At 37.8% G+C, this 14,534-nt stretch overlaps 1 long non-coding RNA gene and 1 other non-coding gene across 2 annotated transcripts in view; one reads left to right on the top strand and one right to left on the bottom strand.

The window, feature by feature from the left end:
* Positions 1 to 14,534, top strand: part of LOC144576804 (uncharacterized) — a 251,157-nt gene that overhangs the window by 25,921 nt on the left and 210,702 nt on the right. The window lies entirely within an intron of this gene.
* LOC118154930 (U6 spliceosomal RNA) lies at positions 524 to 630 on the bottom strand. The gene has a single exon (XR_004745184.1). It is a non-coding gene; the product is annotated as a U6 spliceosomal RNA (small nuclear RNA).

Below are 14,534 nucleotides of genomic sequence, written 5' to 3'. Positions count from 1 at the left end.
GTAGAGATGGGGTTTCACCATGTTGACCAGGATGGTCTCGATCTCTTGACCTCGTGATCTACCCGCCTCAGCCTCCCAAAGTGCTGGGATTACAGGCTTGAGCCACCAAACTCGGCCCCTGATGGAACTTTTGACAAAATTGAATAACATTTTCAAAAGTTATAAAAATGTGCTAAACTTATAAATAAGACTGTTTAAATGACTTTTGATTTAAAATTGAAAAGCTATCAACTCTGAATTACTGTCTGGAGGGCCATCTGAACAAATTGCTGCCTCCTACCCCACATGAAAAGAAGTGATAGAATCACTTTATAATAAGTCCATCGGCAGACATAGAGTGGAGGCAAGAAGACAGGACGGCTTGCTGATTTTGGAAAGTTTTCCAAACATTTAATTCAGTGGTTCTGCTTCACGGGAACCACTGGAGGAAACAGTGGGAGTTGTGTTTGATAAATCACTTAAAAAATTCTGTGGCGTACCTTTAAGGTATACAACACGATTTCATAAGATACATGGATAGTAAAAAAATATATGGAGCATTCACAAATTTGCATGTCATTCTTAAACATGGGCATGCTGATCTTCTCTGCATTGTTCCAATTTTAGAATATGTGTTGACAATGCAAGCACTAAATCATTTTTATTTATTTATTTCCTACTAGTTAGAAGACCTCATAGGGAGAAGTGAGGAAGAGGAGAAGAAGAGCTCTGATAGGTCCTTTGTTGGCTCAGCACTTGAGCTGCTCTTGAATAGGCTACAGGCTGCCCTTGAAACTCGAGGATAAGAAGTACTCTACCTTTCTAGATTATCCTATGTAACAATCAGAGTCCAGCCAGAAAAATAAGTCACTCTAGGTCTCTCAGTAGATGAAACTTAGTTCTGGAAACAGATTTCAAAGATGATGGAGAGGGAGTTTAGGGACCAGACATAGGGCTGTCGGTTGGGAACCAGAACTGGAGAAGGAAAGACAATCTGAAAGGAGGTGCAGCTTCTGGAGACATCGAAGGAGATAGAGAGAGGAGAAAATTCCCTTGTCATGCCCTTCTTTGTGCCCTCCATCTTCCAACTGTGCTTCCCATATGCTGAAGCCAGAGGGCAAAAGAGCCTAGAAGAGTCTTTCCCTGAGATGGAGAGCAGAGCATGGCAAGACAGGTAAGAGCCCAAACTGGCAGGACAGGCACATTGAGTACATTTTATGAAGTTGAGATTGTGTGAATTAACTTATCACCTCTGCACCTCTGACATGTTCTTACATGCCCACATGCACTCACTAGTGTTTTCAGTGTGCATGTGTACCTGTGTTTGTGTATGCCTATCTCTGAGATCTTGGTTGGGCTAATGTCCTACTTATGAGAAAAGTGCAAGTGCTCATTCTAAGATTGTATATAAAGTGACAGCTAACACTCCTGCTTTCAATTGGCACTTAGCATTTACATAATGCTTAAACATCTGGTCTTTCCCATCAACCCAGGCATGAAGTTAGTCCAGTTGATTGCTTGGCATTATGTACAGACAACAGCTGTCTGGTTAACTGGAGTTTTGATTATGGCCGAATTGGCTGGATGTTTGGTGTCACGTAGAATGTTGTTATGACTGGCTAATGATGGAATAGAGTCAGTTACAGGGAAGACCAATGACGAATTTGTGAAATCAAACTTTTGTATGGGTTTTCACCAGAAAAGATAATTATTTGTTTCCAAGCCTGAGTTTCAGAAACTCACTGGAATTTCACTGAAAAACATATTTGTTTCCAAGATTGAGTTTCAGAAACACCGAGACCTGGCTGAGTTTATTTCTGGTGTCCTTTCATTCCCATTTCATCTCCTTGCAACCATGTGTCTCCTGCCCATGTACCCAATGTCCTCTGGTGCCCTTGACCATTCACCCTTAAGGCATCTGGCTCCTGGGCTCATCAGCCTGGAAACAATCTCCAGATTCTGAATTTTTTAGCCTTTATGTCTTTTTCCCCTTTGTCACTTTCATCAAATCGCATCTGTACTGTCATTCAGAGATCTGCTCTCTGTTGCAGGATCGACTGATCTGAGAATCTAATTTTCATGAAGATGCTTATAGATGATACTGTGCTAATATTTATCTTTTCATCTTTCCATATGTGGAAGTCGTCTCTACTGAGACTGAAATTCAGCCATACTTGGCACATTTTTATCTGTGCTTGCTGGAAGCACGTTTGCACAAACACTGAGGAATGTCCTGGGAGAAGGAGCTAGGTTAGATAAGCTCTCAGCAGAGGGCCTTGCCTGCCAGGGGAGCCGAGCCAGCATGTGCCATGGTTTCAGTCACCTAGAGCTGTCTCCCAGACCTAATGGAACATATCTGAGTTTTGTGGAGAACAGAGGAACTCTACAATTTTAAGGGAAGTTAGGAGTAAGAAGAGAGAGAAAGAACTCTGAAAGGTAAGTTCTGGGACTTAAGTGACCGTGCTTGAGAATCTCTCCAAAGCAAAATGGAAGTGAGATTTCTTTCTTGTGACACAGTTCTTGCATACATTTGATTTCTGGAGAGGCCTATGAGGAACTGCGGTACTTGCAGGAATAATGGTTGAGCCCAGCTAAGGTCATCACAGGAGCCAGCAGGAACAGGATTATTTAGGAGCCTGCTCAGACTCAAAAATATTGGAAAAATGTTTTTGAAGGGGTCAGAGGAGTAGTGGGGTGGGGAAGGCTGAGGGCCTGAGGCCCTGTCAACACAATGGTTATACAAACTAGAAGCATTTAAATTATTCCATTAAATAAAACTTCATTTTAACCCACATTTTTAAGGTCTAAGGAAATTCAGATTGTACCTGTAACATATTTGCCTATTACCAGAACCTTTGAATGTTTTGTGTCCAATACATGATTGATGGTGGCAATTTCAGATCATACCAATGGTAAATTGGTGAAGGAAAATACTTTTAGGCAATCATTTAAGTATTCTTCAAATAATACTTCACAAATTTGCTTCTTAGCCTCCTGGTTTTGTTAGCTTAAGACATGAGAACTTGAAATGTTGCTATATGATTATTGACAGAGACTTGGCTGCTACTGGGGAGGAGAGTATGAAATCCAAACACATTTTTGAAATCTAAGCAGATCTTTATTAGCTCATAACTAGCAATACTACAATGGAAATTATTTTAGTTTATACAAATAATTAAGGTAAAACTTCAGTTTTAATGATGGGTTTGCTGATTGGTCTTACTATATTAATTCATTTAATAGACATTTGCTTGGTGTCTATTATGTATCAGACACTTTGCTGGGCTCAGGGTAAACTGGCAAATTCAGCAGATTTAAAATCTAATATAGGTAAATCAGGCTTAACTTCTTTTGTTATCTAGCTAAGATACCAACCAAAAAGATTAAGATATCAAAATGACAAATTTCCCCTAAGAAAGAGTATGCTTTATATCATCAGAAAGTATGTTACCTGTCCCAAGGTCTGGACATATGAATACATATCAGTGTTGAATGTGCTTGTATGCTTGTGTGTGTGTGTGTGTGTGTGTGTGTGTGTGCATGTGTGTGCGTGTACTATAACTTGTGTTTGTATCACCAGAACCTTGTATGGTTAAAGAAAGATTACAGAAATTCAAACATCAAACATATAGGTTTCCTCTGTAGAAAAGAATTCCAGCTTTTATTGAAATCACCAAAATTGCAGTCAGCTGCTGGGAAAAAAATAAAGGCAAAGATCCTGTTTACAAGGCACCTAGAGTTCAGCCGTCAGATGGTTTTGGTTAAGATGTAGTTTCTCTTCAGGCTGATGTTTCTATAAGACATTTTTGTGAGTCAGTCATCACCCAACTTTCTAGTGTCTTTCTTTTCCTTGTGTTTGTTTTCTTACAATACCTTTATAATGCTGCTTTTAATTTTTGACAATCTTTACAGAAAACGAATCCCTTTGCAGCTTTTATGCAATTTGTAGAATTGCATGCTATTATAGGCAAAATTCTGATGTGTGTGTGTGTGTGTGTGTGTGTGTGTGTGTGTGTGGTCAGAAGAGTGGGGTTTCCTGTGGTTTCTCTGTGTCTCTTTCTGTCCATCTTTAACTTCCACTGGCAATACTTTGGTATTAAATCTTTACCCCACTAAGTTGTTCAGTGTTTACCCCACCTCTCTACCTTGTCTCTGCTTTCCTGGAATGAAAGTACATTAGAAGGTTTACCGGATGTAACTACCCCACCATGCCTAGAATAACTAGGTGATAAACCATCTCATGCCAAGCTAATATTCTTCACTAATGGGAAGTTTGCTACAGGTAGTAGGGTGTGCCCCACTACACCAAAGGTGAGGAAGTTAAGCTATCTATTTGCAAAAGGGTCACAACTTTCCCACATATGTGTGCCAAGATTTGAAGACAGGCAATCAGTCTTGATGAGCTGCTCTACATTCTTGATGCCTCCACTACTAAAGCATTCATTGAAAATTTTTTTGATTGACTGCTCCCACTATGACAGTATTTGATTCCTCACTGGGTTTGGGTTTCAACCTATTGTCCTCATTGTCTGAAAATGGGAACCCCCTACGTGCTCATCACCATAAAAGGAACCCAGTAGACACAACTGTGAATTATGTTTTGCACATTTTCTAAGAAATGGTAAAGCCACTTAAAATATTTAGATTCATTTATGTTTTAGATGTAGAAAAAAATTTCTCTATGTGACTCCAATTACGTGTCCACTACATATGTATTTGTTTGTAACCACTGCTTCTGAAATGGAAATTGATCATTTTGGATCATAGCTGAGGAAGTACTTACCCCTTTTTCAGCTGGAAAAAATATGTACCTGAATTATGGGAGAATAAAAAGAAATCTTCAGTTCACCATTCTTTTTGGATCCTTTCCTTTGATAGGCAGGGGAGAAAGGAAGAAAAAACATACACACACCAAAACCTCATGCACTATTCCCTTAAATTCTTTTCCTAGAGTCATTGACTACTAATTGAAATAAACCTATCTATTCATAAAAAAATTATATTCACCAATTTTAAAAGGCCTATTTTTTCTGTATCTCTCATTTTTCTTTAAATATGAAGAGTATTGAATAAAAAACCTGAATTTTCTTTTTTTACATAGCTTGTGAACAATTTAAAGAAAACTGTGAAAAATATTATGCTTTAGCTTGTGACTTTGTATAGAACTGAGTATTGTGTGTTCTTCAGGATGTATTGTGTAAATGCTTAGCTACAATCACAGCCTACTCTTTTGGCTCCCATTTGTGACAGCACATATTTTTGTTAGATTTGAATTAGGCAACAAATAGAATGCTAACTCTTAAGAAGTACCTTTGCTATAAGTGTTTTCTAATGTTTTTTGTAAGATATTATATTTATACAGAGCTTTATAAAACTTCCTTGTCTTTGTTGAGTCTCTACTCCCTAAAACAGGTGCCATTGTCTCCAAACTGGGAGCCAGAAAGTATTCATGACTTGTTTGGGGTCACACATTAGGTTGGTGACAGAGCCAGAACCCACACTGAAATTCTTCCTGCAATGACTGGCCACCTTGTCCAAGTATATCAGGAGTACAGCTAGAGCTTTGGCATAGCTAGAGCTTATCTGTTGTTCAAAATGCAATGTTCTCTCTTCTCTGCTTCTATATGAAGACAGGTGTCTTATCTACCTTGTTACCAATTTCAGCCTCAGCCACTTGCACAGAATTTGGAATGGAATTATGTGTGTATATATATATATATATATATATATATATATATACACATGTATATGTGTATATACACACACACACATACATACACACACATATGAGTGAATAATTGAATTAAGTGAATGAATAAAGTACAGAAGATGCTAAGAGTTTATTTTGAATAATAATAATGTATGCCTCCCATCCCCTTTCTGCATGCTTCTCTTATTATGATAGAAACAATATTTGAAATTTGAAATAATGAAGTTAGACACTGCCTTATTCTTTAAGGATTTGATACGGTAGTCAGACAAAAAGAATTTTATTTGAAACCCTGTTTCTTGACTTACTCTGCTATCTTAGAAAATTATTCTCTCTGCTGGGTCTTGAGATCCATCTAGAACTTGACTATAACCTGAGAATGTTTTGTGTTCTGATTTTTTCTTTGCAGATGGGGTCTGCTTGAGAAGGCTGGATGTGTATTTTCATTTCATTTTTCAGTATAACACATTGTGAATATTCACAGTTAGACTCTTCCTCCTGAAAAAACTACCCCTGGAAAGATGTTGGGCATTTTTAGATATTGCTTTTTTTTCCCCAGGACCCCAGGGAGCCATTTAGTGAACATGAACCATCATACCCAACTCCGCTCAGCCACTAGAATAAGCATTGCCCATGACTTCCCATTCACAAAAGCCATGCTCCAGCATAACTTTCTGTTTTAAGTGCTTTCTAGTTCCAATCCCATATCTCTGGAAGTTTTCAGAAAGGCAGGAGATCTTTTTTTTGGAGGTTTTACTTGAATGATTAGTGTGTGCTTGAAAGAGGAGAAGCAGCTAAGGACGAGGCCTACTAGACCCCTAGACACCATGGAGACAAGCAGATATTAGTTATAATTCCCATCATTTTTTTCACTACCTCTCTGAAAGTAGTCAATATTGTGATAAGACCTCTCAGGGAAGGGAGGAAATTATTTTCTTTCTCCCCTGCCTCACCTTTCCTCCCTATAAAAGTGTTGCAGACTCAAACCAAACTTGTTGGCTGGAAGCCTAAAGGAACTCCTCCTCATGTGGCAGGCTGTCATAGCTTTTTTTAAATGATAGCTAGTGCTTCCTTTGGTCTGCAAACCTGGTAAGTGAAATATAAGTCAGGAGTTGGAAATTAATGCCTGCTTTTCATGTGAGAAGGAATAATTGGCATGAAATATAGTAAAGAATGCCTGCCAGCCTGGCAGTGTTGGGTCATTTTTGTTTTGTTTTGTTATTGGTTTTGGCTGCTATTCCCAGAAAAATAATGGGCAGGTTCACATTTCTTAGAACATATCTTTATCAACTCTAATGATTTACTGTGTCTTGCACCCCCAAGAGACAGTCAGCCCGGAAGTCTTTGCTTGTGCCATTTCTGTGCTGCATCCTTGGCTGTACACACCATGACAAATTAATACAGATGGAATAATGAATTTCTCTCATCCTCGAGATCAGACCTGCTGGAGAAAACATCTGTATCCTTTGAGAGACGTGAAATTAGTATAACAAGTTCTATACAGAAGTGATCCCATTGAATAAAGACTTTATTTTACTCTTACATGTACAGTCATCACTGGAGTATGCACGTATCACAGGAAAGCTTAGTCTCCAAATGGGTTGGGTTCTAACCATTAATTTTGGCATGTTGTACACATTTCCCTTTATGAAGAATGTTATAAGTAGTGTTTCAGATCCCAGGTCTATCTGACTTAAAAATTGATAGGGAAGTAAAAGTACAGTGCATTTTCAGTGAAAAACAATAAAAAACACACAGTTTTAATCCTATTAATTAGGCAAAACAGAGGAACAACACAATCGAAGTAGAAATAATTTTTGCTTTTCTCAAATGTGGGTTCTTGCAGTGTGATTAGGGGCAGATGAATCAATGCCTTTTGGCATTTTAAAGTGGCTTTGAAAACATTCAAGGACTTGGAGGGTTGGAGGACAATCTTTTTCTATTAAGTCTGCAACCATTATAGTAAAAAAAAAAAAAGCCCATTAGAAAAAAAAAACTGAAGCAACTTTTTTTTTTTAATCATTGTCTCTTTAACACATTGGATTGAATAGCTTTTTTCCTGATTCTTGGATGATATTTTGAGCAGATCTCAGAGTTTAAAAAATTACTCTCTACTGTCTGGTAATTAATAATCATTCAGTCACTTTAAAGCTTTAAGCAGTCCAGTTCAGCATAATAATAGAAATCCAATGTCCTCTTTAAATTTTCTCCCATTTCCCAGCCAGGGCCTGACCAAGAATTGGAAGCCTTGTGTGTGTGTGTGTGTGTGTGTGTGTGCACTTGTGTGTGAATGCATGTGAATGTGTGTATAAATGCATATGTATGAGAGTGTATGTATATGAATGTGTGTAAAGTGTGTTTGTATGAGACGTGGCATCTCCTCTAGCATCACTAACTATGGCTTCTAGAGCCTTCAGCACTGGAGGGGGATGAGGGAGGAGAGTTAAGGGGGCAGCAGAGATCTCACTGATGTGATTTGGATTTGTCATCATAGACACTTAAAGCTGACTTTATTACAGGGGTGTTTTTGGAGTGATTTTCCCCCTTAGGACCCTCAAATGCAACTGTAGTTCCTATAAGATAGGTGAGACCTCATGCAGTTTATTACTTTTGACACTGTCCTCAATTCCTGGCAGTTTGCTTTGTCTCTCCAGGCAGTCCTTTCAAGAACGTTGGGTTCGTTTCCTCCTGCGTGGCAAACAGTTGGTCTGTAGAAAATTTGATTCCTGCCTTGCTCTCTGCATTGGTCCTTCAGGCCAGTCTAGCCACAGTGTCTTATACCTGCACTAACATTTTTTTAAACTCTGGGAGATATTTATCAAACTCTCCATGTGTCTCCTCCCCTTCAAGTTCCTCTGACTTGGTTTAAAGCGAAGAAGTAGTTTTTCTCCCTTGGGGGAGCCATACTGCCAATAACTCTCTCAACAGGATTCTTCTGCAGTTCTTCCAACTGGAGGTTTTCTTTCTTTTCTTTTTATTGGTTAGGGTTCATTGATGCTGATAAAAACAGTTTTACAACCTTAGCAGTTCTGCACAGGGCTCTCTTAACTCACCGTCATATGATATCTAGGCCTTTGGAGCCTAGAAAAAGCTAAAGTAGAAAGAATCTTATTTATTATTCTGTTGAATGTCCAATTTTACTTAAATACATGAAGTCTTTTTGACTTTTACTGTGAGTATTATTAATACTGCTCTAATCGGCCTGAATTCAGGTTTTTTATGCTCACAAGTAGCATTATGAGAAAAACGAAAAGAAAGGTGTTGGTAAAAAATGACATTGTTTACTCTGAGATAAATCTGACAGGAAGAAATGCAAATGGGAAAGAAATGCTAAAAATATAGTCTAGTGTGAGCCTGAATGTAGTAAAATGATGGTGGGGAAGATAAGTTTCCACTAGGGGACAATGTCAAATAGAGGACATCTTGGTGCATATTTGGAGTAAACCCTGGAGGGGACAGAAGGAGCAGAAGTTTGATGACATTCAATCTGCCTATTACCAACCTAGAAATTATCATTATTCATACAGAAAACTATTCTTCAAATTAATCACTTCATTCTTTCTCCTTGTTCTAATACAATCTCATACCCTATTCTATACCACTAACTCATCATATGCCCAGGCTCCTGCCAGCATACCCAGGTGAATCATTTATTTAGCAAAACAGGTATTTAGGAAGCACCTGTTAAGTACAAGGGACTGTGCCTGGTATGTTGAGGATATATTATGTTATGGCATAGGCTACTCTCAAAGAGATTTCAGGTGTTCAGGTGAGGTGGGAATGCATGATTGAATGAAGGATCACATAGAATCATAGGTCTGTTAGCATTAGAAGGCCATTTCACGTGCTCTTGTTATTGTATAGATGAGAAAACAGAGATCCAGGAGGATTAAGTGTCCTTAGAATCAACTAGTTATGGAATGACAGAAAAAGAGTTAAAACTTAGTTCTTTTTACTTTTGCTCAGTGCTGTTTCTACAACAGTATGTAACTCTCTTAAAAATATAATACCTTGCTACAATCTTATGAAGCTATGGGCCATTTGTTCCTAAAAAACAATTGTTTGCTGGAGCCAGCTTTCACCAGCTCTTACCAGTAGATTGTGGGAACCTTTTTAATTCCAAGTGGAAAATAGAGAAATTTGGCTGGATGGGGAAATATAGGACAGGAGTCCCTAAGTCATATGCCTGCAAAGACCAGGCTGAAAAAATAAAGGTGTAAATCAGGGTGGAGTTATGAATAATAGGGCATGAGGGGTCTGTGGTAAAGTGATAAGTAAAAGCCTCCCTAAAGGTATTACAAAAAAACTTGCTGTATTCTACGCACTTTGAATTTCCCTTGGAGAACGAACAAGAGTAAACCTAGACAGCAGTTTGCATCAAATCCGGCCCTGAGAAGGGATTATCAGTTTTCTCCTTAAATGATCATTAGTTTCCTTGACACAGTGAAGGCAAAATTTGGCATCCTAATTTATTTCTCTCTTCTTTCTTACCTTGCTTCCATGTTTTCACTGGGAAATATCTGTAAATTATTGCTTTTTGGTATGTGTAAAAGTCATTCAACAAGCGTTTTCCTTTGTTAGTATGGGCTATTTACAGTTGAGTGTATGGCGCTATTCTCAGCTTTATCATTCTGTTTCAACTGTAATGATACTCCCAAAGAAATAAAGACTTGGTTATGTTTCTAAAGATGTTCATTCATATCTCCAGGTATCTGGAAAAACTGTCACTATACGAAATGGAAAGTTCCTATATTTTAAGGAAGGATCTAGAAATACATTATTTAATTGATTTTTTTCCTTTCAAAATGTCCCCAAGTTAATTTCAAATAGCCTTTTAAATGTGTTCCTTTTTTACATTAATCTGTAAGGATAGCTCCATATTGATCAATAGCCATTTTTAAAAAAATGAGAATTGCCTTCTTCAGAGATATCTTTATTCTAACACAGTAAGTCCACAGGGATTTATAAAAAATGAAAAAAATCAATAAAATAAATGATTGTGACTCCTAGTGAAAAGTTGTTCTGTATAAACCAAATACTGTAATTTTTATCTGAAAAAGTCCTACATTCTTTAAATTCTCTAATTATAATTGCAACTACAAGAAGCCCAACAGCAAAAAATATCAATCTTTGAAAATGTTCTGCAAACTCCTCTAATGAAAATGACCACCATTGTGTTTGAGATGGATCCCACTGATGTCTGGTGCCAGAGTTACATGTCTCTACTTCAAAGATAGGCTTAACTGAGGTGCCTTTTGGGATGAGCTGGTCAGAAGAAAGGCAAGGATGGGAATGGAGACAGATTTTGGCATTCAGTCCTCAGAAAGTAAGAGACAATCTAATCATGATAATCTAGTCTACGACATTAGCCTCCTTAGCACAGATGGACTAACTGGAAGAGCATCGTAGAGGAATTTGGGGATCTTGCTTGCCCCTGTAACTCTGCTAGAGATATAAATGAATAAAAAGTAGATGCTTAATAATTGTTTGCTGAAGGAGTCAGGAACTGAGAGGGCAGGTGTTGCAAGTTCTCTCACAGTTTTTGGTCTACTTCAGCCCAGATTCTGGGCCTCAGCCATAGCCACAGGTTTCTCTCTGGATCTTTGCTGCAGAGAAGGACAGCACCCAACCAATTCTATGCAGAGGCCAGGAGAGTGCAGAAAATGTCATGCTCATGAGCAAAGTTCTGAGTGCCAAAGGACTTGTGGAGTCTGGAAGTATCTGAATTTTCCTTGCAGAGGAAAGATTAGACCTGAATAGGTGTTCCAAAATGGACTCCTCCTTCCAAAGCTCTGAAAAGTGTGGCTGGTATGGCAGCATGCACGGATGTGCTTTGAGAAGTACTGCACGTCCTACAATAGCCAGCCAGATTAAAAGGTGCCAATGTGCCACGGGAGAAGGACCAATAGCACCATGAGCTTCTTTCTAGGGCACGCGAAAATGAAAGTGTTTGATGTGAGATGTGTACCATTCCCTCCAAGCCAAAATTCTGCCTTTCTTCGGGGATGACAGCTTTTTCATTTAACAAAAATTTCAGCCTTTCACTTCCCTTGCTCAGATTCTTTTTGCCTTGGGATTTACCCTGGGATTTTTTTACCCTGTAAAAAACAACGCTTTAATTCTTTTTTGCCCTGAAATATCATCCTATAATATTTTCACCCTGGGATTTACCCTTTCACAATCCACAGTTGGTTTTAGCTCCTGTTCTTCTGGTTTCATTGAGTTCCTGGTGCCCTGAAGCACATGCCATCAGTGTCTCCTCTCTCCCCTCCTGTCATCATTTAGTGGACTTTTCCCTGAATGTCCAACTCCTAGCATTTGCATCTCAGTAACTCACTTCTTTTTCAGCAGAAGCTCAGAAAACAGCTTTGCCTATGATCAGTGATCAGTGGCCCAGAAGTGCCTGGGAGTTAACAAACCCTGGGAGCAGCTTTCAACAATGATCCCAGGTCAACTCCTGAGATATAAATACCCTAGCTCCCCTGCCTCTTGGATGTAATAACTTGAAGGTGTATATTCCCTGGCTATTGGAATTTCCTCAATGAGACTAAACTCAAGTTGGATACAATGGTAGTGGGACTGATAAGCCACCCCATTTTGTGTTCCTTCCCGTTTTCTTTACCCTTATACCCAGCATTTCCTAAAATTGCTATTTGCACTGAAATCCTTGTCTCAGGGCTTCTGGAACAATACAAACTCGGCACACGTCTAACATTAGGGGCTCTTCCTCTACTCCCTTGCCACTCCTGTCTTTTTAAAAACCTCTTGCTGAATCACCTAGATTCTGTTTCTACAAAAGAATGAGCAACGGTTTAGAGATAAAAAAGGAAATTATATGAATGTCCAAATAATTTATACTTATGCTGAATATTCAGTGCTTCTAAATTATAATACTGGAAACCAAGGTTGTTGGCTTACCTCATCAAGTGAAAGAATTCAGTGAAACCAGGATGGATGTACAAAAGGGTACCAATAATTTTTAGGAACTATAGTAGCTAATCATTTAGTGAACACTTATGTGCTAGTGACAATGTTTAAACTATGTGTGTATGTTACTTAAATTTATCTCTATAATCAATCAAGAGGTAGATATAATTATTCCACTTTAACTGATGATGAATATAAATGGAGCAAAGTAATTTGCCTTAAATCAGTCAGCTCATCATGGGCAAAATCCAAATTTAAACCCAAATCTCTCTCTTGTCAAAGTCCATTTTCTTAATTAGTCTACAATCTTCCTTGCAAATTTTCTTTGAAGTATATGGGAGATATATAATCAATCCTACTTACTGATCCAGAAATGCAATTGATCAAATTGTCATTCTGAAGCTGTATGATTATACTTTTTCTTTAAAAAGGATTGAGTTGGTCATAAATTACAGAACAAATTCAAATTTATTCTGCTTTATTTTTTAATTTTTGGAAAAGACTACTCATAAAACTTCTCTCATAGCATTATTGGGATTATGCATTAAGAGCTAGAAAAATAGGTCAAAGTTTTAGACATATTTCTGGTGGCACATTTTGCTATTAGTCTACATGGATTATAGCAGATCACTATCTTTAAATGACATTGCAACTTGAGGCTCAAATTTGATGACCCTGGGAAAGTTGAAATTTAGTGCCCTGTTCTGAGATTAAACTATGGCTGCAAGTAATTTGTAGAAAACTGGCATCCTGATAGACTTGAAGAAGAAGAGAAAAAAAGAAAGAGGAAACAAATTAAAGTTGTTCTGTCAGGCTTTTCTAGGGTCTAGAAATCTTAATTTATAATAAAATTGAAGGTGAACAAAGAGGAATACAATGAGAAAAAAGGAAAGGGAAAAAATTGACCAGGAACAGGAAATAAACTGCTTACATTATCTTACATCAGAATTCAAGAGTCTCCAACATTCACTAGCTAAATTCTCTCTTTTGTGTTTACGCTGATAGTTTTACAATTGTGATAATATTATAGATATAGTCTATTTGTTAACATTTGAAGGTAAGAGTATCTCTAATCTGGGTTGGGTAGTAGTTTATTAAAATATTTTCTCCTCATTAAGTTGTGAGGTATAATCAAATGGAAAAAGTATTTGACTTTTCAATGTGACCACACAATATATATGTTACATAGGTTTGTCATCAGATGCAAACATCAGAAAACCTGACTAAGATCCATCAGGATTGATGGGGTTTACTTTTTTAAAACAGTAATAAGTCTGAAGGTAGGTGGCTCTGAGCATTTAGGGGTGAAGACATGTGAACTCTCCTTCCTGGTTGCAAGTAGCAATCCTGGCTTAATCAAGTTTATACTCAAGGCAGAAATAAGAGGGAATGGATGACAAAAGCTTCCCCAGAACCCACATATGGAGTTTTCCTATGTCTCATTAGCCAAAACTGGGTTATATTGGTAAGCCCTAGCTAAAACAGAAACCAGAAAAGTGAGGAATTAGTTTTTCTCCTTGTATTGTGGAAGGTAAAAGGAATAGAGGTTAGGAGAAGGTTATAGAGTTAGCAAGCCAAGAGATCCTGTGTAATACCAATGTGTAAGTAGGATGTATAAATATTAAATCTAAGAAAACAAACTTTGCTACAACATACCAAGAAGGACTAATTAATCATCATGGCTGCCCAGAGCTGAAACGGGCTCCCCAGAAGGTAATTCATTCCCTAGCAGAGCATATGTTTAAACATTAGGTGAATGAGCATAGTGTGGAAAAGATTTAAACATTAGATAGATAAGTGGTTGAACTTTATGTCTTTAAGTTTGCTTCAATCCTCAGGATTTGGAGATACTCTGTAAGCATTCTAATTGCTTGCAATTTGAAATTTGTTTTTCTTTGTGGTTGACTTTTCTGTCATG

The sequence above is a fragment of the Callithrix jacchus genome, chromosome 6 (genome assembly GCF_049354715.1).
Source record: "Callithrix jacchus isolate 240 chromosome 6, calJac240_pri, whole genome shotgun sequence".
NCBI classification, from domain to species: domain Eukaryota; kingdom Metazoa; phylum Chordata; class Mammalia; order Primates; family Cebidae; genus Callithrix; species Callithrix jacchus.
Note: the sequence above shows the minus strand (reverse complement) of the source record. Positions and strands in the feature narration are given on the sequence as shown.